A 23,289-nucleotide genomic window follows, 5' to 3' on the forward strand; every position below is an offset into this window, starting at 1 on the left:
ACTGTTATGGTTCATAATGCTGCAAGGGGTATCACAGTTCCACTAAGCTTACCAGCTATTTGGAATTCCTTGCAGCAACTGCTGCAAGATATGGATGGTGCTAATGGAGTGTCTGTTGAAGGTGTATTTTTTAGGTCCTTAATCAATGGGGTGTTGAACGAGGGGGAGATTCTTGGGTCACTTCATGGTGGAGTGCAATGCAGAGTACCAGCTATAAGCCTTTTCCTATCTTCTATCAATACATTGCATTTACTTCTTATCCACAAAAAATTTTATTGAATTTTAGGTTTTCATCTATGCTCAAAGGGAAGGTGTGGATTCTTTCTTTTCATAGGTTTGAGACATCTGTATGTTAGATGTGTGCCCTAGATGTTAGATTGGCTGACACATTCCTGTACAAATGTAAGGGCAAATTTGTAATTTTGACTATAAATGAATAAAAGAGTTATTCTACTATCACATTGTGTACATTATGTCTGTGATACATCCTTTAAGCTAGTAGGAATGTTAATTCATATTTTCAAGAGTTGAAAATTTAAGGCATGAATTTATATAACTAACTCATAAACAGCTCCTGACCATAGGATCATCACGAGGATGGTGATCGATCCGAAAGGTTGGTGTACGATCGCTTCCTTAGGATAGATGTGTCTTAAGTCTACGGTGTGGAGACACCGGAGTGAAAGTATGGTATTCATTGAGAACGAGAGTACTGAGCGTGACCACCTCGAGCAGTCATAAGAAAGTCTACCTTCTCGTCGATGACTAGCTCGATGCTGCAGCTGTGTGTCTAGTTCTTCGATCTGAGGTACATCGACAGTTCACCTTGAGTGTGTTATAGTTTGACTACACCATAACTCGATCTCCTAGCCATTCAAAACCCTGAGGTGTATATTGGCTGTAGCATATTTATTGTAGGAACCAGATTGCACCAAGATGGGATCTATCAACCTCAGTAGATAAGTGGAGTAGTCCTATGATGATCGAAAGATTGAGCCCTTAAGCCCATGGCCATGGCAGAGTGAAATAATAGAAAAGAGTTTTTCATTAAGGTTTCACATCGGACTTGGATCGATCGATTGATTCATATGACTGATGTTGGGTTTGACGAGTTCACCTTAACCCTAATTCAGTCGGGACTCATGATAGAAGAACTCAATCACACAGGTAGCTGCACCGAGAGGTTCGTCTTCATTTCTGATGGGTTACCACCATATATTGCTAGGTATCACTGATGGATTTTGGGAGCAATTAGAATAATCTTGATGATCGATCATTCTAATTATCTAAATCAGAAGAGTTCTGGTCCATCGAAAGGAGTTTCGATGATGTCGATGATGAGATCATGACATATCTCATTACCATATGAAAATGAACCTAACTGGATCACACAAACAAGAGTTAGGGTATGGATGTCATCAATTGAGCTAGCTCAGTTCGATTGATTTGGATTAGATCCAATTAGGTTCAAGAAAATCATGCTAGCACACGATTGAGCCTAACTTTCTCCTCATGTAATCTTTTCTATCTCGACTGAGCCAAATATGATTTGACTCACCTAGAGAATCTTGAGAAGATTTCTCTCAGTCTGACTGGAGCCAGTCCAGTTCAGAAAAAGTCTTGTCTTAATTCATGGGATGAATTTAAGACAACACCTGCTAATTCCTGTCACCTGTCATTTTTCATTTTAGGACATTGGTCAAACGTTGACCCATGGACCTTGGACTGAAGGCCACTTAGCAAGAGGTCATTAAAAATTTTTTGTGGAGTGTCCACCTGTTAATTTTACCCTCAAAGTGAGCACCATAATCAGATATGGCGTGCGCCCCAAGTGGATAAGGAAAGAATCCCATGAGATAAGGACTCTGATCCCTTGATCAACTTGGACTGTGGGGCGCCAATCTCACTGTGCTTATCCAGTGTTGGCACCAATAGTAGGAGGGATTGTGAGAATTCTTATCTGATATGATCAGATGACATCACTCCATCAATCAAAATTTTTCCAAAATTAATTAAAATTTTTTGATTGGTCGAATGATGTGGCACTGCATGGCGCAGCAGGGTCTATTTAAACCCTGTCTGTGCCTAGGGTTTAGAGACTCTGCAAAATAACCAGCAAAACCCTAAATCATTTTTACTTCTCCATACCCCCTCTGCTCCTCTCCCTCCCCTCTTCACGTCCATGAGGTTGGGCATCCATCTGGTGCTTGTCCAAGGCGTGGTGGCTCTTTGATTAGAAGGCTGCAGAGATTTATCGAGAAGCTGTTGCTCTAGCTTTAGAAGATCTTTTGAAGATCTTCCAGATCAGATCCAGATCTAATTTTTGGAGAAAAGATTTGTGAGGAGAAGACGATCTAGATCCTGCTCGAGTAGATACCGATAGAGGCCAGGCGACTGCATGGCTATTTTAGAACCTCGGATATTGCTGCGATCATCTACAGGGTAATCTAGTTACCCTAGAGGTATTTCTCTATTCCTCATAATTTTAGATTTAATTTTAGATTTAATATTAGATAATAGAAATTAGATCTAATAGATCTTAGATATGAAATATCATAAGATTATTTTTTTTAAAATATTCCACCCCAGATCTCATTAGATCTGGAAGATCCTACAAGGAAAAAGCCGATTTTTCCTTCAATTGATATCAGAGCTAGGTTGATGGCTCTATTTTAGATCTAATTTAGATCTAATTTTTATTTTTATTTATCTGATATTAATAAATTTTAAATATCACATCAGATGTGATAAGATCTAAAATTAAAAAAATTTAAAATTAAATATAAGTAGATCTAACATGTATGAGATACAGACTAGATTAAGAGTAGTTTAATCTATGAATAGTCTTATAGTTTTATATTTTAATATGATTAAAATATAAATTAGATCTAATTTATTCTCTAATTTTTTGATATTATAAATATTATATTGAGATCAAAAAATAAAAAATAAAAATTTAATTAATACATAAGATTGATCTGTTGCATGCCTAGACTAGTTGTAGAATTAATACATAAGATTGATCTGTTGCATGCCTAGTCTAGAATAGATTTTATATTGAATAGTTCAATTTAAATCTTATTTTTTAGATGTTGCATGTGATGTATCAGATCTGAAAGAATGCTAATTAGATCAGATTTTAATACATGAGATGTATGCAAAGCATGTATAAGTTAGATCTGAAATTATATATATGATATGTAACTTAGATCTAACTAGTTTTTTAGTTAAATTAATATTTTTGATTAAGGTGTTCCTCATGGCCGTCCGGTCATAAGAATAAAGTAGTATTTAAGATCCTCTCCTCCCATTCAATGGGGTGTTCTTATGGCGTGTAGGGGTGCTACGCGTTCATCCTTAATCAGAAATCAAAATTAACTTTTCTGCAAAACTCTAGATCTTGAAACCCTAGGATTTATTTACATATTTTGTTTATGAACCCAAGACTTAATTAATGAATTAAGCTTATGAAACTAAATTAGGTCTAAAATTAAGAATTTCAGATCTAAGTCATTTTCATAAAATTAGGTTCGGGCTTGGGTAGCTCAATTAGGTCTAGCGGTTGATCAAACCGAATCAAAAGTTGGTTAGGTGGGATCATGAAAGCTAATAATTGACCAGCCTAATAGGATTAGTCTAGGTCAAGGTTGAATCACATTCATATGTGACTCGATCAAGTTAAGACCTAATTTGGCTCAGTGGTTAGAGCCTGGATTGTGGGCTAACCCAATTGGTTCTGGTTCGATAATTTAGTGTCTATGGTAAGTTGGGCAGATGCGATCGACTGATTTTTAATTGGGAGCTACTCGACTTGAATGCATTCTTCTCAAGTTAATGGCATATCCCTTCCACCGATCTCACTTACCTGACCATATATGTCGACCCAGTTCTAATTTGTGGTGGCTAACAATTCGAGCTAACCCATGTCACTAGGTTAGTCATAATTATTATGACTATGTCAAGTCAAGTTTAATGAGACCTAAATCAAATCTTCCTAAGAAAATATTAAGTCTAAGGTCTTCCACCATTATGGATGTGCGGGCCCTTCCGGGGTTGATTGTTCTCGGCTGGTTACAGTGGCTCAGTTGCACCAGAAAGACGCAACCCTGTCCATTAGGCATTGGATGCTATGAATTAGAGGATGGGTTGTGCTCAATATTTCGGATACGGTGAGGGACCTAATCAGGAATCTAGTTCATGCAAATGGTGGGTCTGACTTAACTAAGGATTGGAGCAATATTCCAGGCATGGTGAGCTTCATGAATTAGAGATCAAGTTTTGGGTGCACCATGATTAGAGAATCATTGGACAAGAGTTGTCCACTCATCGGTTGACCCATCACCAATAATTGTTAGGTGAGATGGTGAGCCAGTCGGTGAGACCGCACCACCCACTAGAAATCACTAATCACAGAGATTTTCACATCTCTACTTAGGGAGTGTAGAGATCTGAAAAAATAGTGGGAGCTTAATTTGTTTAAAAATAAAACTCCTAAATAAATTGGTTAAGTCTGATTACAAAATCTAACTAGAAACTCTTGACTCTCTACAGGAAACATGTCTGCATCCAACCCCCTGACCAAAATACTAGACACCCACAGATTGACTGGACCTAATTTCAAAGACTGGTTGAGGAACTACAGAGTTATTTTGGATTTGAAAAACTGACTCATATCTTGGACCAGGACCCACCTGCCATGCCAGCACGTCCGACTGCTGAACAGAGAGCGTCTCTGGAAAAGTGGACGGATGACGATAACAAAGCCAATTACTACATGTTGGGTGCCATGTCTGATGACTTGCAGCACCAGCATGAGAATATTATGACTACCCACCAAATGTTGGCTCACCTACAAGAGTTGTTTGGTGAACAAAGTCGCACAGCCAAGTATCAAGTCTGCCGAAGGCTTTTTAAGGCTAAAATGCATGATGGACAGTCAGTCCAAGATCATTGTTTGTCAATGATCAAGGATATTAAGGAGCTTGAGAAGCTCGATGTCATCTTAGATAGGGATTTTCAGATTGATGTGATCCTTCAGTCCTTGTCTGATGCATATGGTCAGTTCATCATGAACTTCCATATGCATAAGATGCAGTGTACCTTGGCTGAGTTAATGAACATGTTGGTTACGGCTGAGCTTACTTTGAAGGATTCAAAAGGCTCAGTCCTTACTGTGGAGCGGACTTCTTCCAAGAGAAAGTCTTTTGGAAAGAAGAAGAAGTCTGCGAAGAAGCAGAAGGTGGATGGAAAGAAGAAGAAGACGGAACCGAAGAAGAAGGCTGCTGAAAAGGAAAAATATTTCCACTGTAATTTAGACGGCCATTGGAAGCGAAACTATCCTCAGTACCTGGCCACCCTGAAGAACAAGAAGGATGGTCCTTCTGGAGGAATGCTCGTTATAGAATCTAATCTTACGATTTCCTCTGCATCCAGTTGGGTACTTGACTCTGGTTCTAGTGCTCATTTGTGCACTTCTATGCAAGGTCTTGAGGAGAGCAGGAGGCTGAGGGATGGGGATATGATCCTACGCATCGAAAATGAAGCAAGAGTTGCTGTTGTGGCTGTGGAAACCTACCCTCTGCGATTACCGTTAAGATTAGATTTAGTTCTTAAAGATTGTTATTATGTGCCTGCAGCAAGCAGGAATTAGATTTCTGTTTCATGTTTAGCACAAGAAGGCTATGTGATTAGCTTTTATAAGAACCATTGTAACATATTTTATGAAAATAATAAAGTTGCAAATAATTTTTTTATTAATGGTCTCTATCAGCTACATATTGATGTATCTGTATTTAATATCGAACAAAATGTGAATGCCATGGGAATTAAAAGGCCTAGAGATAGTCTAAATGATAGGTATCTGTGGTACTTAAGGCTAGGTCATATAGCGGAAGACAGGGTTAACAAATTGGAGAAATCCGGGCTATTGAGTCCATTGACTTCTGAGTCATATCCAGTTTGTGAATCATGCCTTCAAGGCAAAATGACCAAGCTCCCTTTTACAGGACATGAGGAAAGGGCCACAGACCTACTTGCCCTAGTACATACAGATGTATATGGCCCATTTGATGTGCCGGCTAGAGCCAACTATGTCTACTTCATTACCTTCACCGATGATATGTCTAGGTATAGGTATGTGTTTCTAATAAAACACAAGTCTGAAGCCTTTGAAAAGTTCAAAGAATTCAGACATGAAGTAGAAAAATAAATAGAAAAGCCCATTAAGATTCTTTGATCAGATCGAGGAGGTGAATACCTTAGTCGGGAGTTCTTAAACTATCTTAAGGACAATGGCATAGTCTCTCAATGGACTCCATCTAGAATGCCACAACTCAACGAGGTTTCAGAATGGAGGAACCGGACCCTATTAGATATGGTCCGTTCTATGATGAGCTTCATGGACCTCTCTGAGTTTCTTTGGGGATATTATCTCATGATAGTAATATATGTATTGAATAGGGTTCCCTCTAAAATTATTCCTGCCACACCGTATGAGATATGGCATGGTAAGAAGCCAAGTCTGAGTCATCTCAGAATTTAGGGTTGTCTGGCTCATGTCAAGAGACAACAGACGGACAAATTAGAGTTCAGATCTTTTAAAGCTTGGTTCATAGGATATCCTAAAGAGTCATTAGGATACTATTTCTATATTTCAGAAGACCATAATGTGATTGTGAATCGACATGCTATTTTTTTTGAAAAATAGTTTATTCAAGATGGTGGCATCGGAAGAATAATTAAGCTCAAGGAGAATGTCTCCCAAGAGCAACGAGCTAAGAAACCTGAGGAACCCAATCAATTAGAACCAGTCCTAACACAACCTCTTCCACCTCATAGATCGACTAGGATTTTCTGTCCTCCTGAAAGGTACTTAGGTACTATACAAGAGGAAGTAGAGGAAATGTTCCTCACGAAAAATGGGGCTCATGGTGATGACCCCAAGACCTATGATGAGGCGATATCAGATATCGACTCCGAAAAATGGTTAGAGGCAATGAGATCAGAAATTGACTCGATGCACTCAAACCAAGTCTAGACCTTGGTAGATCCACCTGAAGGTATTGTACCTATTAGGTGTAAATGAATCTTCAAAAGAAAGATAGGTGCAGATGGGAATATGAAGACACTCAAGGCTAAGCTCATAGCCAAAGGTTATAGTCAGCGCGAAGGCATTGACTAACAAGATACCTTTTTGCCCGTAGCCATGCTAAAAACCATCCGCACATTACTTACTATTGCAGCCTATTTCGATTATGAAATATGATAGATGGATGTGAAAATGACATTCTTAAATGGATATCTTGAGGAAAATATCTATATGGAACAACCGTTTGGTTTCAAATCCAGTGATGATGATCACAAGATCTGCAAGCTGCAAAGGTCCATTTATGGATTTAAGCAAGCATCTCAAAGCTGGAATACTCACTTCAATGATGTGATCAAAATGTTTGATTTTATCAAGAACAAGGAGGAACCATGTGTATTCAAGAAGGTCAGTGGGAGCGCAGTTGTCTTTCTCGTACTGTACGTAGATGACATCCTCTTGATTGGGAATGATATTTTCATGTTGACCTCAGTCAAAATATGATTGTCTAAGGAGTTCTCTATGAAAGATCTAGGAGAGGCATCCTTTATACTGGGTATTAAGGTCTATAGAGATAGACCAAATAGGATGCTAGGACTTTCACAGAAAATGTACATAGTGGAGGTGCTAAAAAGGTTTAGCATGAGAAACTCCAAAAGAGGTTTAGTACCTTTTAGACATGGCATTCATCTCTCCAAGAAGATGTGCCCTAGCACACCTGAGGAGATTGAATGCATGAGCAAGATCCCTTATGCTTCCGCAATAGGGAGCCTCATGTATGCCATGCTATGTACATGACCTGATATAGCCCATGCTGTGAGTGTCACAAGCAGATATCAGTCGAATCCAGGCGAAGAGCACTGGACTTCTGTGAAATGTATCCTTAAGTACTTGAGAAAAATTAAGGATATATTTTTAGTCTTTGGGAATGAAGAACTCCAGGTTCAGGGATTTACAGACTCAGACTTTATGTCTGATATAGATGATCGAAAGTTGACATCTGGGAGTCTGTTCATTTGTAATGGTGGTGCAGTTAGCTGAAAGAGTTTCAAACAGACGGTGATTGCTGATTCCACCATGGAGGCAGAGTATATTGCTGCATTGGAAGATGCGAAGGAGGCATTCTGGTATAAGAAGTTTGCCGTAGAACTTGGAGTGATGTCATCGGACTTGGATCGATCGATTGATGGCCATGGCAGAGTGAAATAATGAAAAAGAGTTTTTCATTAAGATTTCACATCAGACTTGGATCGATTGATTGATTCATATGACTGATGTTGGGTTTGACGAGTTCACCTTAACCCTAATTCAGTCGGAACTCATGATAGAAGAACTCAATCACACAAGTAGCTGCACCGAGAGGTTCGTCTTCATTTTTGATGGATTGCCACCATATATTGCTGGGTATCGCTGGTGGATTTTGGGAGCAATTAGAATGATCTTGATGATCGATCATTCTAATTGTCTGAATCAGAAGAGTTATGGTCCATAGAAAGGAGTTTCAATGATGTCGATGATGAGATCATTACATGTCTCATTACCATACGAAAATGAACCTAACTGGGTCACACAAACAAGAGTTAGGGTCTGGATGTCATTAATTGAGCTAGCCCAGTTCGATGATTTGGATTAGATCTAATTAGGTTCAAAGAAATCGTGCTAGCACATGATTGAGCCTAACTTTCTCCTCGTGTAATCTTTTCTATTTTGACTAAGCCAAATATGATTTGACTCACTTAGAGAACCTTGAGAAGGTTTCTCTCAGTCTGACTGGAGCCAGTCCAGCTCAAAAAAAGTCTTGTCTTAATTCATGAGATGAATTTAAGACAACACCGGCTAATTCCTGTCACCTACCATTTTTCGTTTTAGGATATTGGTCAAACATTGACCCATGGACTTTGGACTGAAGGTCACTTGGCAAGAGGTCATTGGAGATTTTTTATGGAGTGTCCACCTGCTAATTTTACCCTCAAAGTGGGTGCCATAATCAGATATGGCGTGCGCCCCAAGTGGATAAGGATAGAGTCCCATGAGATGAGGACTCTGATCCCTTGATCAACTTGGACTATGGGGTGCCAATCTCACTGTGCTTATCCAGTGTTGGCACCAATAGTAGGAGAAATTATGGAGATTCTTATCTGATATGATCAGATGACATCACTCCACCAATCAAAATTTTTTCAGAATTAATTGAAAGGAATATGCCCTACAAGCCAATCAAAATTTGTATTTTGATGGATTTTCCTTGTAATCTTCCAGACTTATGTATTGACTCTTTAAATAATAAAAGGTATTTTTCATCATATGCTGCATCTTACTTTAGTAATGATTATGATGAACTCCGTAAATCAGAAAAATGGGTTTAGAGTTATGATGAGATCATACCTATGAGATCTAAAATCCTCAAAATCTTGATTTAGAATATTCCTAGTCATAGGAGCATTGAGTAGGGGATCAATGTTTCGGATAGATTAGCACTTTCTATGTATGCTCGATGGAGAGGGTAGCAGATCTCATATGCCACTTATGTGAGACACTAATACAAAAAAGTGGGTGCTCATTAGAGAATGAGTTCACTGAATTGATCCGACTTAAGAAACATCTTATGAAATTTACTTACCTGTCAAGAGATGTTTTCTTATAGTGGGAGTTGTGCATGTAATCCATTGATCTGAGACTACCATAGAACCTTGTATACACGAATCCATATTTTTTAGTTCATACTCATTCATTACTTAGTCATATGCGGGGTGTTCTAGATATGGTAGAATGTGTATGGAGGTTATGAGTAGGTCAACATGGAATCGATCACTCCTGGTAAGAAAAAATCGCATCCTACTTGTTCTGATCGATTGATGATTCAGAAAGCCTTTGATCAAAGAAAAATAAAAATTAGAAAGAGTTTTTAATATTTTATTAATTGAATCATCATATAAGATTGAGAGAAATATGAGTATGATATTGGATTTGACATCATTCCATATCCAGAGTCATATTCGGGGTGCAGGGAGATCGCAGGATCAAATTGCACGATAACTTTTCACTGAAGGATATTTTTGATATTTTTATCAAAAATTTTATATCTTTTAGGTAGACATGATATGTTATTAGACGTCAATCTTGTCTTATGGGTTTGATCGAATTAAAGAGTTTCATTCAATCACCAATTAGAAAGAGTTCTAATTGCTGAAATCGGGTTAGCTCGATTGGATCTAGATCAGTTAGATTAAATTCTAATCAAATCAAATCGACTTGAACTCGGATCTATTGCTGGCTAGATGTGAAACCCAATGGGTCACACACAAAGGATATTGATCAAGAGTCTAATTGGATTAGATCATGCTTGCAAAATTGACATGCTAGCACATGTTGCAAAAAACTAGCTCCTTGTTTCGAATCGGGTTTAAAATTGATTCCAGATTGGGCTAATTAAAGCCAAATTAATTCAAATCAATTTTGGATTTGAGTTGATTCAGCCTTTGAGTGCATTTAATGAAAATTTGGACCCAGGAAACCAAGTTTCCATGAGTCAATAATTTTTCTTGTGCGTGGGTGCAGTTTTTGTGTGCAGAAACAGTTTTTGCATCTCATGAGATGGGGATGCCTCATCCTCAATATTATCCTATGTTTCATGACAAAATAAATTTTTTTATGATTCCTAACTTTATTTTGAGTGTTAGGAAATTTTTTTAAGTTAAAATTCCTTCTAGTTTAATCATGGAAATTCATTGAATTTGGAAATCCTATCAGCTTGATCCATGCGCCTAACCAAGACTCTAACCCATTTGTCATGCTACTTATTAATCTGAAGTTTTTTCCATGACATTCTCATGTTAGAACCTTGATTTTTGGCCATTGGATGGACCAAATTACATTGATGGGTGGTGAAAAAAAATTATGCCATGGGAAGCTGCGCGACTCATCGGACAATCATTGAGAAAAATGTTCCGAAGAGTCCTTCTGCATGAAGCGTCTCTTGGATTTTTTTTCTGATGATTGCCATGTCTCAAAAACTTTTAGATAGGCATGAGAATTCATCAGAAGGTATGAGATTTTCTGATGAATGCGAGATGGCGCGTGGAAGGGGCGCGAAAAATTCCCGAAGGCAACCTATCGCTAAGTATTTAAAGGGGGGTGCACCGGGGGATTGGATTCATTCAGATTTTTAATTCCTCCTTTCTTTCTAACATTCTCTCCCTATTGTCCAATTAGTCTCTTTCTTCTCTTGTTAGGATAAGTCCAAAAATAGAAAAGACAAGTCCGATTTTAGGACAAGAGTCAAGGAAGAGAATTAAGGAAGACAAGGAGAGAAGAAAGGTAGAGATAGGAAAGCTAGGAGAAGAGGAAGAGGGTCTTAGGGTCCTGGTGTTTAAGAAAATTCTCAGAGTGAGAATTTTGGAGGAAAAATAATCTCAAAGAGTTGGTGTCCTGATCATAGCCCTGTGTGGATCACCGTTGGAGGGCAAACACTTGGGAGCCTGGTGGAGGTTCTACCAAAATTTGGATTAAGCGCTGCAGGTATTTTTCTATAACTTAAATTTAATCTTGAATTTATATTATATATGATTGTTAATCATCAAAGAGATGCTGGTTTAAGAGTTTAATATTTAGAATTTTTTTATTAAAATTTTGAAATCCATTATGTTTCTACTGTGCATGCCCACCCTGAAACCCTACAGTGGTATCAGAGCCGGCCTTGTTTGGTTCAATTATATATATATAATATTTATGTGATCCACAGTATGATTTATACTATAAAATGATTTATGATTTCATATGATGATATGAAATAATGCATATATCATTCACCACTTCATCATCTTGACATAAGGTTGTCCTAGCATAACGGTGTTATGCTGCAAGGTTGTCCTAGGATGATGAATGTCCATATATTACACTTGCACATGTAGAAAGTTTTAATATTTATACATAAATATGTATTATGTAGTTAGAATGTGCATGAGACCAAATAAAAGCCTTCATTAGAAAATTATATTAAGTGGTAGTGATATGCAACTATGGGTTAACCAATTCTTGATCGATTGATCAATTGGTGTCTAGAAAAGTGCTATAGGTGGTTTTTTAATTGGTTCTATTATCTGACCTGGCCAATTTATTGGTGTCTAAGAAAAGCAACGGGGGGACCCCCACCTTACTTACCTAGCCAATTTGATTAAGCAATCTTGATATTGAAAAACCCTAATGTTGAAAATACTATTAAGGGCCTTCCTTCATGCTAGGTTAATATTACATCATGAACTATGGCTAGTTTATTGTGTTAACATGAGACTTGTCATAAGGATTGATATAACATAATCCTGGTGCATAGAAGATGCTTACGGCAATTTTGAATATACTGCTTTATTGTGTTAACACAAGGGCAGTTATATTAGAATTTGACTGTATTGAAATGAAGGATCTAACTTAACTAAAATATTATAGCTTGTTGTGTTAACACAAGGCTAATAATATTTTAGAGGTCAAGATATAATATTGAAAGTTGCATGAGATGCAATTGGAAAGAGTTTCCTACCTATGAACTCATAAGGGTTTGTTGTGTTAACACAAGATCATTATGAGGAATTAGGTTCTCAATCCCACTAAGATAAATATTAAATATGTCTCGTTCATCATAGTAGAGGGTTATGATGTTCGATAAAATAGTAGGAGGCATAATTAAATCTAAAGACCTTATTTAATTGTATGAGTCAATATAAGTTGTTTGCTTATGTAATATTCTTTAATTATTGTAGATTAAATTCTACAAATGGCATCTTCACTATCATTGCGAAAAATTTTAGATTCCAACAAGTTGATCGATCTCAATTATGTGGACTGATTGAGAAATTTAAAGATCGTACTCACTCAGGAGAAACTCTCCTATATTCTTGACATCCCTGAACCATAAGAGGTTGGAGATGATGCCACAGAAGAGGAGGTATCCACATACAGGATGTGAAAGAATGACAGTTTGACTGTCAAGTGCATCATACTAGCCTCTTTGAGCAATAAGTTGCAGAGGTGGTATGAGAGCATGGATACTCAATCCATACTCCTCAATCTTAAAGAGTTGTATGGAGAACAGAGTAGAACTGCTAGATATGAGATATCTAAGCAGTTATTCTGTGCTAGAATGACTGAGGGATCATCCGTACAAGATCATATCCTGAAGGTCATTGATCTGATCACCAGATTGGGTCAACTTGGTTTTGTGATGGATGGAGAATTAAGTCAGGATTTGATCCTGCAATCTCTCTCCGAGTCATTCGTTCAGTTTGTTGTGAACTATAATATGAACAAACTGAATACCTCCTTGCCTGAGCTGTTAAATATGCTTAAGATAGCTGAGAGCCATATTAAGAAAGAAAAGGCTCCACTTCTTCTTGTGGGTAAAACCTCTAAGAAGAAGTCAGATTTTAAGGGTTCAAAGAAAGCACTGAATCCTAAGGGTGGCAAGATGAAGAAGAAGGGGAAGAAAGTCTCCAAACAGGGTAGCTGCTTTCACTGCGGCAAGGCAGGACACTGGAAAAAAAATTGCAAATTATATCTTGCAACTGTAAAGGCAGGTGCAAACGATGCACCAAAAGGTATGTATGAGATACATACAATTTTATCATTAAGTTCTTCCAATTCAGACTCTTGGGTATTGGATACCGCCTGCGGTTCTCATATCTGCAAGTCGTTGCAGGGGCTACAGAACATTAGAGTGCTGAAGAAGGGTGACTTCGAGCTCTACAGCTCTAGAGGAGAGTCAATCCAAGCAGAGGCTGTAGGAACATATATGTTAAAGTTACCTTCTGAAAAGATCTTAGAGCTAGAAAACTGTTATTATATGCCTAAGATCATTAGAAATATTATTTCTGTATCGTTACTATTGCAACGAGGTTATGAAATAAATGGAAAGAGCAATAGTTGCTCAATTTCTTTTTCTAATGAAATTATTTATCATGGCATTATTAATAATGATCTTCTAATTCTATCTAATGACAATATTTTTCATATTAATGAAAGTAAAAAGCGAAAGAGAGAAGAGTTGAATAATACTTTACTTTGGCATTGTCGACTTGGTCATATAAGTGAGACAAGGATAAACAAGTTATACAAAAAAAAGTTCTTTGATCCTTGTGATTATGAATCATTAGGTACTTATGAATCTTGTCTTATGGAAAAAATGACTAAGACTCCATTTAGTGGACATGGAGAAAGGACAAGTGAGTTATTAGGACTTGTACATACTAATATATGTGGTCCTATGACAACAGAAGCTAGAGGAGGATACTCTTATTTTATAACGTTCACTGATGATTTATCTAGGTTTGGATATGTGTATCTTATGAAACACAAATCTGAAGCCTTTGATAAATTTAAAGAGTATCAAAGTATGATCGAGAAACAAACTGGAAAAAGTATTAAAATCCTTCGATCTGATCGAAGAGGAGAATACTTATCCAGTAAATTTTTAGATCATCTTAAAGAAAATAGAATTCTCTCAGAATGGACTCCTCCCTATACACCACAGCTAAATGGTGTAGCAGAAAAGAGGAATCGCACTTTATTAGATATGGTGCGGTTTATAATGTGCTTTATAGATTTGCCAATTTCTTTCTGGAGATATGCCCTAGAAACTGCTGTCTATATCTTGAATAGAGTACCTTCAAAATCTGTGCCAAGCACTCCATATGAGATATGGAGAGGAAAGAAGCTTAATCTTAAGTATCTTAAGATATGAGGCTGTCCAGCTTATGTTAAAAGAAATTTTGGACATAAGCTGAGTGCTAGGACAGATAAATACTTATTTGTAGGTTATCCTAAAAAGATTATAGGATATCTCTTTTACCATCCTACTGAACATAAGGTGTTTGTCAGTAAATATGCCACTTTTATGAAAAAAAAGTTTATCCTAAAAAGAGACAGTGGAAAAAAAAAATTAAACTTGGAGAAGTTCAAGACCTACAAATGCAAGCACAAGATGATCCTCAACCAAAAATATCCATTAATGAAGTACAAATATAAAGTACACCTTCTCTCCGAAGGTCGGATAGGGTGCGGAATGCACCTATGAGGTATGGGTTCGTTATTGAGAATAATGAAGCCCACATCATTGAGAATGATGAACCTTTGACCTATACGAAAGCCATCATGTGAAGGGACTTAGACAAATGGCTAGAGGCTATGAAATCCGAAATGGACTCCATGTATTCCAACCAAGTGTGGACTTTGGTTGATGCACCAGAGGGTGTGACCCCTATTGGATGCAAATGGGTCTATAAGAAAAAGATTGGAGCGGATGGCCAAGTTGAAACCTATAAGGCTAGATTAGTAGCTAAAGGTTTCAGGCAAAAATAGGGTATTGATTATGATGAAACATTTTCACCTGTTGCCATGCTCAAATCTATACGGATTATGCTTGCAATAGCAGCATACCATGATTATGAGATTTGGCAAATAGATGTGAAGACCGCCTTTCTTAATGGTTATCTTGAGGAAGAGGTTTACATGTCTCAACCAGAAGGGTTTGTCTCAAAAGAGAGAGAAAATTAGGTATGCAAGCTTAAAAAATCTATTTATGGATTAAAACAGATCTCGAGGAGTTGGAACATCCGATTTGATGTTACAGTCAAAGAGTTTGGCTTTATCAAAAATATGGATGAACCTTGTGTATACAAGAAGACTAGTGGGAGTGCCATTGTCTTCTTAGTTTTATATGTGGATGACATACTTCTTATTGGGAATGATATCCCAATGTTACAATCGGTCAAGACATGGCTATCAAGTAAGTTTTTCATGAAAGATTTAGGTGAAGCATCCTATATACTAGGTATAAAGATCTATAGGGATAGATCTAAGAGGATGTTAGGCTTGTCCCAATCTAGGTACATAGACTTAGTGCTAAAGAGGTTTAGCATGGATGAAAGTAAAAGAGGTTATTTACCCATGAGTCAAGGCATACATCTCTCTAAAAGGATGTCTCCTAAAACACCGAAAGAGAGAAATAGAATGAGTTCTATTCCCTATGCTTCGGCAGTAGGGTCGATCATGTATGCTATGCTATGTACTAGGCCTGATGTTGCCTATGCCTTAGGCATAGTTAGTAGATTCAGGCTGATCTAGCAGAAGATCATTAGAAAGCAGTGAAAAATATTCTTAAGTACCTAAGAAGGACTAAAGATATTTTTCTGGTATATGGAGGATTTGATTTAAAACTAGAAAGTTATTCTGACTCTAGTTTCCAATCAGACCCTAATGATAGTAAGTCCACTTTAGGGTATGTCTTTACTCTTAATGGTGGAGCTGTTAGTTGAAAAAGTTTCAAGCAGCAGACTGTAGCTGACTCAACCGCTGAGACAGAATATATAGCTGCAAGTGAAGCCGCCAAGGAAGCCGTCTGGATGAAAAAGATCATAATTAAGTTGGGTGTCGTTCCTGAGATTAAAAATCTAGTACCACTTTACTATGATAATACTGGAGCAGTTGCTCAAGCAAAGGAACCAAGGTCTCATCATAAATCCAAGTACATTCTAAGACACTTCCATCTCATTCGTGAAATAATCGAAAGACAAGATATTGTCATTGAACGAGTAGAAACAAAGAATAACATAGCAGACCCATTCACTAAGGCTCTACCACAGCAGCAGTTCGATCGCCATCTCGATTGTATGGGGATAAAATATAAGGGCGATTGGCTTTAGTGCAAGTGGGAGATTGAAAGGAATATGTCCTACAAGTCATCAAAATTTGTATTTTGATGAATTTTCTTTGTAATCTTCCAGACTTATGTATTGACTCTTTAAATAATAAAAGATATTTTTCATCATATGCTGCATCTTACTTTAGTAATGATTATGATGAACTCTATAAATCAAAAAAATGAGTTTAGGATTATGATGAGATCATACCTATGAGATCTAAAATCCTAAAAATCCTGATTTAGAATATTCTTAGTCATAGGAGCATTGAGTAGGGGATCAATATTCCGGATAGATTAGCACTTTCTATGTATGCTCGATGGAGAGGGTGGCAAATCTCATATGCCACTTGTGTGAGACACTAATATAAGGAAGTGGATGCTCATTAGAGAATGAGTTCACTGAATTGATCCGATTTAAGAAACATCTTATGGAATTTACTTACCTGCAAGAGATATTTTCTTATAGTGGAAGTTGTGCATGTAATCCTTTGACCTGAGACTATCATAGAACCTTGTATACATGAATCCATATTTTTTGGTTCATACTCATTCATGACTTAGTCATGTACGGGGTGTTCTAGATATGGTAGAATGTGAATAGAGGTTGTGAGTAGATCAACATGGAATCGATCACTCTTGGTAAGAGAAAATCGCATCCTACTTGTTCTGATCGATTGATGATTCAGGAAGCCTTTGATCAAAGCAGAATAAAAATTAGAAAGAGTTTTTAATATTTTATTAATTGAAACATCATATAAGATTGAGAGAAATATGAGTATGATATTGGATTTGACATCATTCCATATCCAGAGTAATATTCGGGGTGCAGGGAGATCGTAGGATCAAATTGCACGGTAACTTTTCACTGAAGGATATTTTTGATATTTCTATCAAAAATTTCATATCTTTCAAGTAGACATGATACGTTGCTAGACGTTAATCTTGTCTTATGGGTTTGATCGAATTAAAGAGTTTAATTCAATCACCAATTAGAAAGAGTTCTAATTGCTGAAATCGGGTTAGCTCGATTGGATCTAGATCGGTTAGATTAAATTCTAATCAAATCAAATCGACTTGAACTCGGACTTATTGCTGGCTAGATGTGAAACCCAATGGGTCATACACAAAGGGTATTGATCAGGGATCTAATTGGATTAGATCATATTTGCAAAATTGACATGCTAGCACATGTTGCAAAAAACTAGCTCCTTGTTTCGAATTGGGTTTAAAATTGATTCCAGATTGGGCTAATTAAAGACAAATTAATTCAAATCAATTTTGGATTTGAGTTGATTCAGCCCTTGGCTGCATGTATTGAATATTTAGACCTAGAAAACCAAGTTTCCACGAGTCAAGAATTTTTCTTGTGCGTGGGTGCAGTTTTTGTGTGCAGAAATAGTTTTCGCATCCCATGAGATGGGATGCCTCATCCTCAAGCTTATCCTATGTTCCATGACAAAATAAATTTTTGGATGATTTCTAACTTTATTTTGAGCATGAGTAATCTTTTTGAAGTTAAAATTCCTTCTGGTTTAATCATGAAAATTTGTTGAAGTTGGAAATCCTGTCAGCCTGATCCATGCACCTAACCAAGAGTCCAACTTGTGAAAGACTCTAACCCATTTGTCACGCTACTTCTTAATCTGAAGTTTTTTCCACGATATTCTCATGTTATCACCTTTATTTTTGGCCATTGGATGGACCAAATTATGTTGATGGGTGGTAGAAAAAAATTATGCTATGGGAAGCTGTGCGACTCATCGGAGAATCATTGAGAAAAATGTTCCGAAGAGTCCTTCTGCATGAAGCGTCTCTTAGATTTTTTTTCCAATGATTGTCATGTGTCAAAAACTTTCAGATAGGCATGAGAATTCATCAAAAGGTGTGATATTTTCTGATGGATGCGAGATGGCACGTGGAAGGGGCACGAAAAATTCCCGAAGGCAACCCATTGCTAAGTATTTAAAGGGGGGTGCATCGGGGGATTGGATTCATTCAGATTTCCAATTCCTCCTTTCTTTCTAACATCCTCTCTCTATTATCCAATTAGTCTCTTCCTTCTCTTATTAGGACAAGTCCAAAAATAGAAAGGACAAGTCCAATTTTAGGACAAGAGTCTAGGAAGAGAATTAAGGAAGACAAGGAGAGAAGAAAGATAGGGATAGGAAGGCTAGGAGAAGAGAAAGAGGGTCTTGGGGTCCTGATGTTTAAGAAAATTCTCAAAGTGAGAATTTTGGAGGAAAAATAATCTCAAAGAGTTGGTGTCCTGATTATAGCCCAGTGTGGATCATCGTTGGAGGGCGAACACTTGGGCGTCTGGTGGAAGTTCTGCCGAAATTTAGATTAAGCACTGCAGGTATTTTTCTATAACTTAAATTTAATCTTGAATTTATGTTATATATGATTGTTAATCATCAAGGAAATGCTGGTTTAAGGGTTTAATATTTAAAATTTCTTTATTAAAATTTTGAAATCCATTATGTTTTCATTGTGCATGCCCACCCTGAAACCCTACATTAATTAAAATTTTCTGATTGGTCAAATGATGTGGCACTGCATGGCGCAGCAGGGTCTATTTAAACCCTGTCTGCGCCTAGGGTTTAGAGACTCTGTAAAATAATCAGCAAAAGCCTGAATCCTCTCCACTTCTCCATGCCCCCTCTGCTCCTCTCCCTCCCCTCTTCATGTCCAAGAGGTTGGACGTCCATCTGGTGCTTGTCTAAGGCGTGGTGGCTCTTTGATTAGAAGGCTGCAGAGATTTATCGAGAAGCTGCTGCTCCAGCTTCAGAAGATCTTTTGAAGATCTTTCAGATCAGATCCAGATCTAATTTTTGGAGCAAAGATTTATGAGGAGAAGATAATCCAGATCTTGCTTGAGTGGATACCGGTAGAGGCCAGGCGACTGCGTGGCTATTTTAGAACCTCGGGCATTGCTGCGATCATCTACAGGGTAATCTAGTTACCCTAAAGGTATTTCTCTATTCCTCATGATTTTAGATTTAATTTTAGATTTAATATCAGATAATAGAAATTAGATCTAATAGATCTTAGATCTGAAATATCATAGGATAATTTTAGTTGAAGTATTCCACCCCAGATCTCATTAGATCTAGAGGATCCTACAAGGAAAAAGCCGGTTTTTCCTTCACTGTAGCCCTTATCTTTTTATTTATTTGTCTGCCTATCTTTTTGTGCAGAATGTGGGTGCTTCATCATTTTTTTAGGGTGAGGTGCTGAAGATTTTTTTTTTGATTTATTAAAATGCATCTAATTTTAGTAAAAAAAAATCTGGTTATGAAATTGACAAATGAAATTGGCAGCATCTCTTTATGTTAGCACTGCCTAGAAAATCCACATTATTTCCGATTCATATATTTAGATATTTACTTTGTGTGAGTACACCATTGTTAAATCAGATTTTTACTGCTTTGGGTGTATGAGATATATTTTTACAAAGTTTATTGCTTTAGATTTTTAAGTGCACATTGTATGTTCATAATATAAGAACTTTGGCTTCTTTGATTTTTGATTAGCCTAATTTTATAACAAGACAACTAGAGCACGAAAGACCTGACAAAAATGGGTTTTTGGTGCATGGAAGATAGATAGCAGCATAGCTTGTTGTTAACCTTAGTTTTTCCTTTCTCTTCCCTTTGGTGGTTTTCTCCCTCCAATGGATGACAAACGATGGTTGGCCGAGCCCCCCTCTCTCTCTTTCTCACTCCTCTTCGCCAGTCTCTTTTGGTGGTGGATGGCAGATGGTTGGGTCAGGCCAAGTCGGCTTTCTTTTCCTTCTCTTGTCCTTTGTATGGATTATTGTCGGGATTCATCAGTCGCTGGCAAGGTTTAGTCAACGACGCTCTTCTCTTTGTTGTGATGGTTGATGATGTTTTTCCTTTAGTGCTCCTTTTCTCTCAAGACGTGGTGGTCGCCGATGTTTTTCTTCGGCGATCGATGTTGATCCATTCCAGCGGTGACTTATTAGAGTTTCTCTTTTTTGAAATTTAAATTTCAAAATTTTTTGAATGTTGCTAGTCAGGGAATTTGAAATTTGATTTTTGGTGTTGTTGGGTGGGTAGGGATTCCCTTTCACTCTTGTTTTTATGTACTCTCTTTCTTTAATAAATTTTGGTGACTATGTACTATGTACAGTATTCTCCTTTTGTATCAAAAAAAAAACCTTTGTTTTCCATAGTTGCAGTAACATGAATGATTAATTTCTTCTTGCAATTGCTAAAATGTGGGATTTAGATGTTTGATATCTCTTCCTGCTGCCTTGCCCACAAGGTTTCATGGTGAGCCTTTCTCTTTCACGAAGCTGTCTTAGGTTGGAAACCGATACAAATATAAAGGTTTATGCCAGGTTAAGAGCTAGTTTTGAGACATTTCTGTAATTTGAATATATCTTGATTCATGTAGTGTAAACCCATATGGATGGAACATGGCCTGTATTCATATAGTGTAAACCCACACCACACAAAGTACCATAGATTTCCTGTTTTTGACCGTGCTGGTAAATTGGTATGCAACTTGAACCTCATTATATTTGGTTTGCACATTTTCATGTACTTTGTTCTAATACATTTTCTGTATTAAAGATTGCTATAAGATGGAATGAGCTTCAAGCATTCACCATCAGGTGGTCAGGCAACTGGTCTGCTCATCCTATTGCATTTCTGATATGTTAGGAGATCCATTGCAAGCCTGCAATAAAGAGAGATTATAATTAGCCCCACATCTTAATTTATACCTTAACATTGTTTTCTGAAATATATATGATTGATTATATATGTGTTTCTTTTTTCTGGAAGACACTGAAGTTCCAACTCGAGGTACTCAACTATTCTTTCGGATTGGCTCTCGGATGATGAATACATTGTTTTCAAAGCCATGAATGAGAAGCAATTTTCAGTTGTGCTGCTTTTTATGCAAAATTTTTCATGTCATTTCTTATCATCTGATTTTTCTTCTGTTATTAGCTATATCTCATCTTGATAGATTCTCTTAGATTAAGCAACTTTTAGGGTACTTTATGTGGGGCTATTCTCTCAAATATACTTATCTTGCAGTTAAGTTGTTGCTGTCTATAAACGATCAATTTGAGCTTAAGTGGAATGACTTGCAGGCAAAGCAAATAAATGATAACTGAAATATCTTCACATTTTGTCCCATTTGTCCTTCATGAGGCATTGCAGTGTCTATTGAAGAACACTGAGAGCTAAAGCTGCTAGTCTTTGTCGGATTCAATTTTAGGTCTTCATGCCCCAGATTGGGCTATCTAATGTTATATAGTCTTTATTATGAAACAAGATAATGATTAAGTCATCCTTAATCATACTGGACCTGTGGTACTTTGTTCTCTGGATATATATTGATTATGATGTTACACAGTCTTTATTATATTTGTGTTGGTGTTTAAATTTTTTTTATAAATTTTGGATAGATATTTGTATTATTATATAGATTATTTTCAGATTGTGTGTCTTTCATTTTTTTCAAATTTAGTAAATACCAATGCTTTAAAGCATTGGCAATGGTTACAAATTGCCGACGCTTATAAGCATCAGCAATTATTGTAAATTGATGATGTTTATAAGCATCGACATTAATAAATATCCCAATGCTTTTGCTAGCATCGGAAAGTATTCTAAACTTATCGATGCTTTCATAAATTGTAGGCAATATTAGTTTCGACACTTCATGTAATGATTCTTTTTTGACGTTTTGAAAAAGGATAGATTATTTTTTGTGATGCTTATAATTATCATGAATTGAGTATTTTTGCATTGGAATGTTCCATTATACTATAGTGAAAATAGCTGAACACCCCCACTCACTAAATCAACTATCCAAATTAACTAATTCTAGAATAAGTTGATTTTTCCTTCTCTGTTGTGGCTCTGAGGGAGACATTTGTTCCTAAATAGAGTGGAGTTTGTCCACAAGTTGCTTGCTTCATTTCATATGCAGCATATTAAAACTTTTTCTTTTTCTTTTTTCTGACAAAAAGCAAATTAATTAATGAGAAAATTAGTGGTTGTTTTCCTAAAATATATGTGCTACTCACTAATAGATCTACTTATATACTATAAAACTAAATAACTTCTTCATGATATGTTGCTGATGATCATAAATCATTATTTTTCAGGCTTAGGGTTCATTATTCATCTTATGAGTGGTGCTTTTAGCACTACGAACTTCAAGTTTGATATGTGAGAATTTACAGTCCATGGAGTTGAATATGAATCCTAATGGTGCCTTGTTTTGCCAGTTTGAATTTTGCTATAATCCATATTATAGCTCAAAGTGAAATTGAAAATGTGGATCCAAAATTTTTTTAGTTGTTCTCAGTTTCGATTCAAATCTAAAGTAGTTGAGTTATGGTTTTCAATCCATCCATCTATGACTTAAGTATTTTTTCCTATTTTCATTAAGATGATATGTGCCTTTTTTTTCGGGGGGGGGGGGTGGTGGTGGGGGGGGGGCGTGGGGTGGGTTGCAGTAGAGGGTTGCAGAC

At 36.9% G+C, this 23,289-nt stretch overlaps 1 pseudogene; it reads left to right on the plus strand.

Moving 5' to 3' along the window:
* Positions 1-6: 6 nt before the first annotated feature.
* LOC140859269 (uncharacterized) overlaps positions 7-23,289 on the plus strand; it is a 27,828-nt pseudogene continuing 4,545 nt past the window's right edge.

This window comes from Elaeis guineensis, chromosome 7, assembly GCF_000442705.2.
Source record: "Elaeis guineensis isolate ETL-2024a chromosome 7, EG11, whole genome shotgun sequence".
NCBI lineage: Eukaryota > Viridiplantae > Streptophyta > Magnoliopsida > Arecales > Arecaceae > Elaeis > Elaeis guineensis.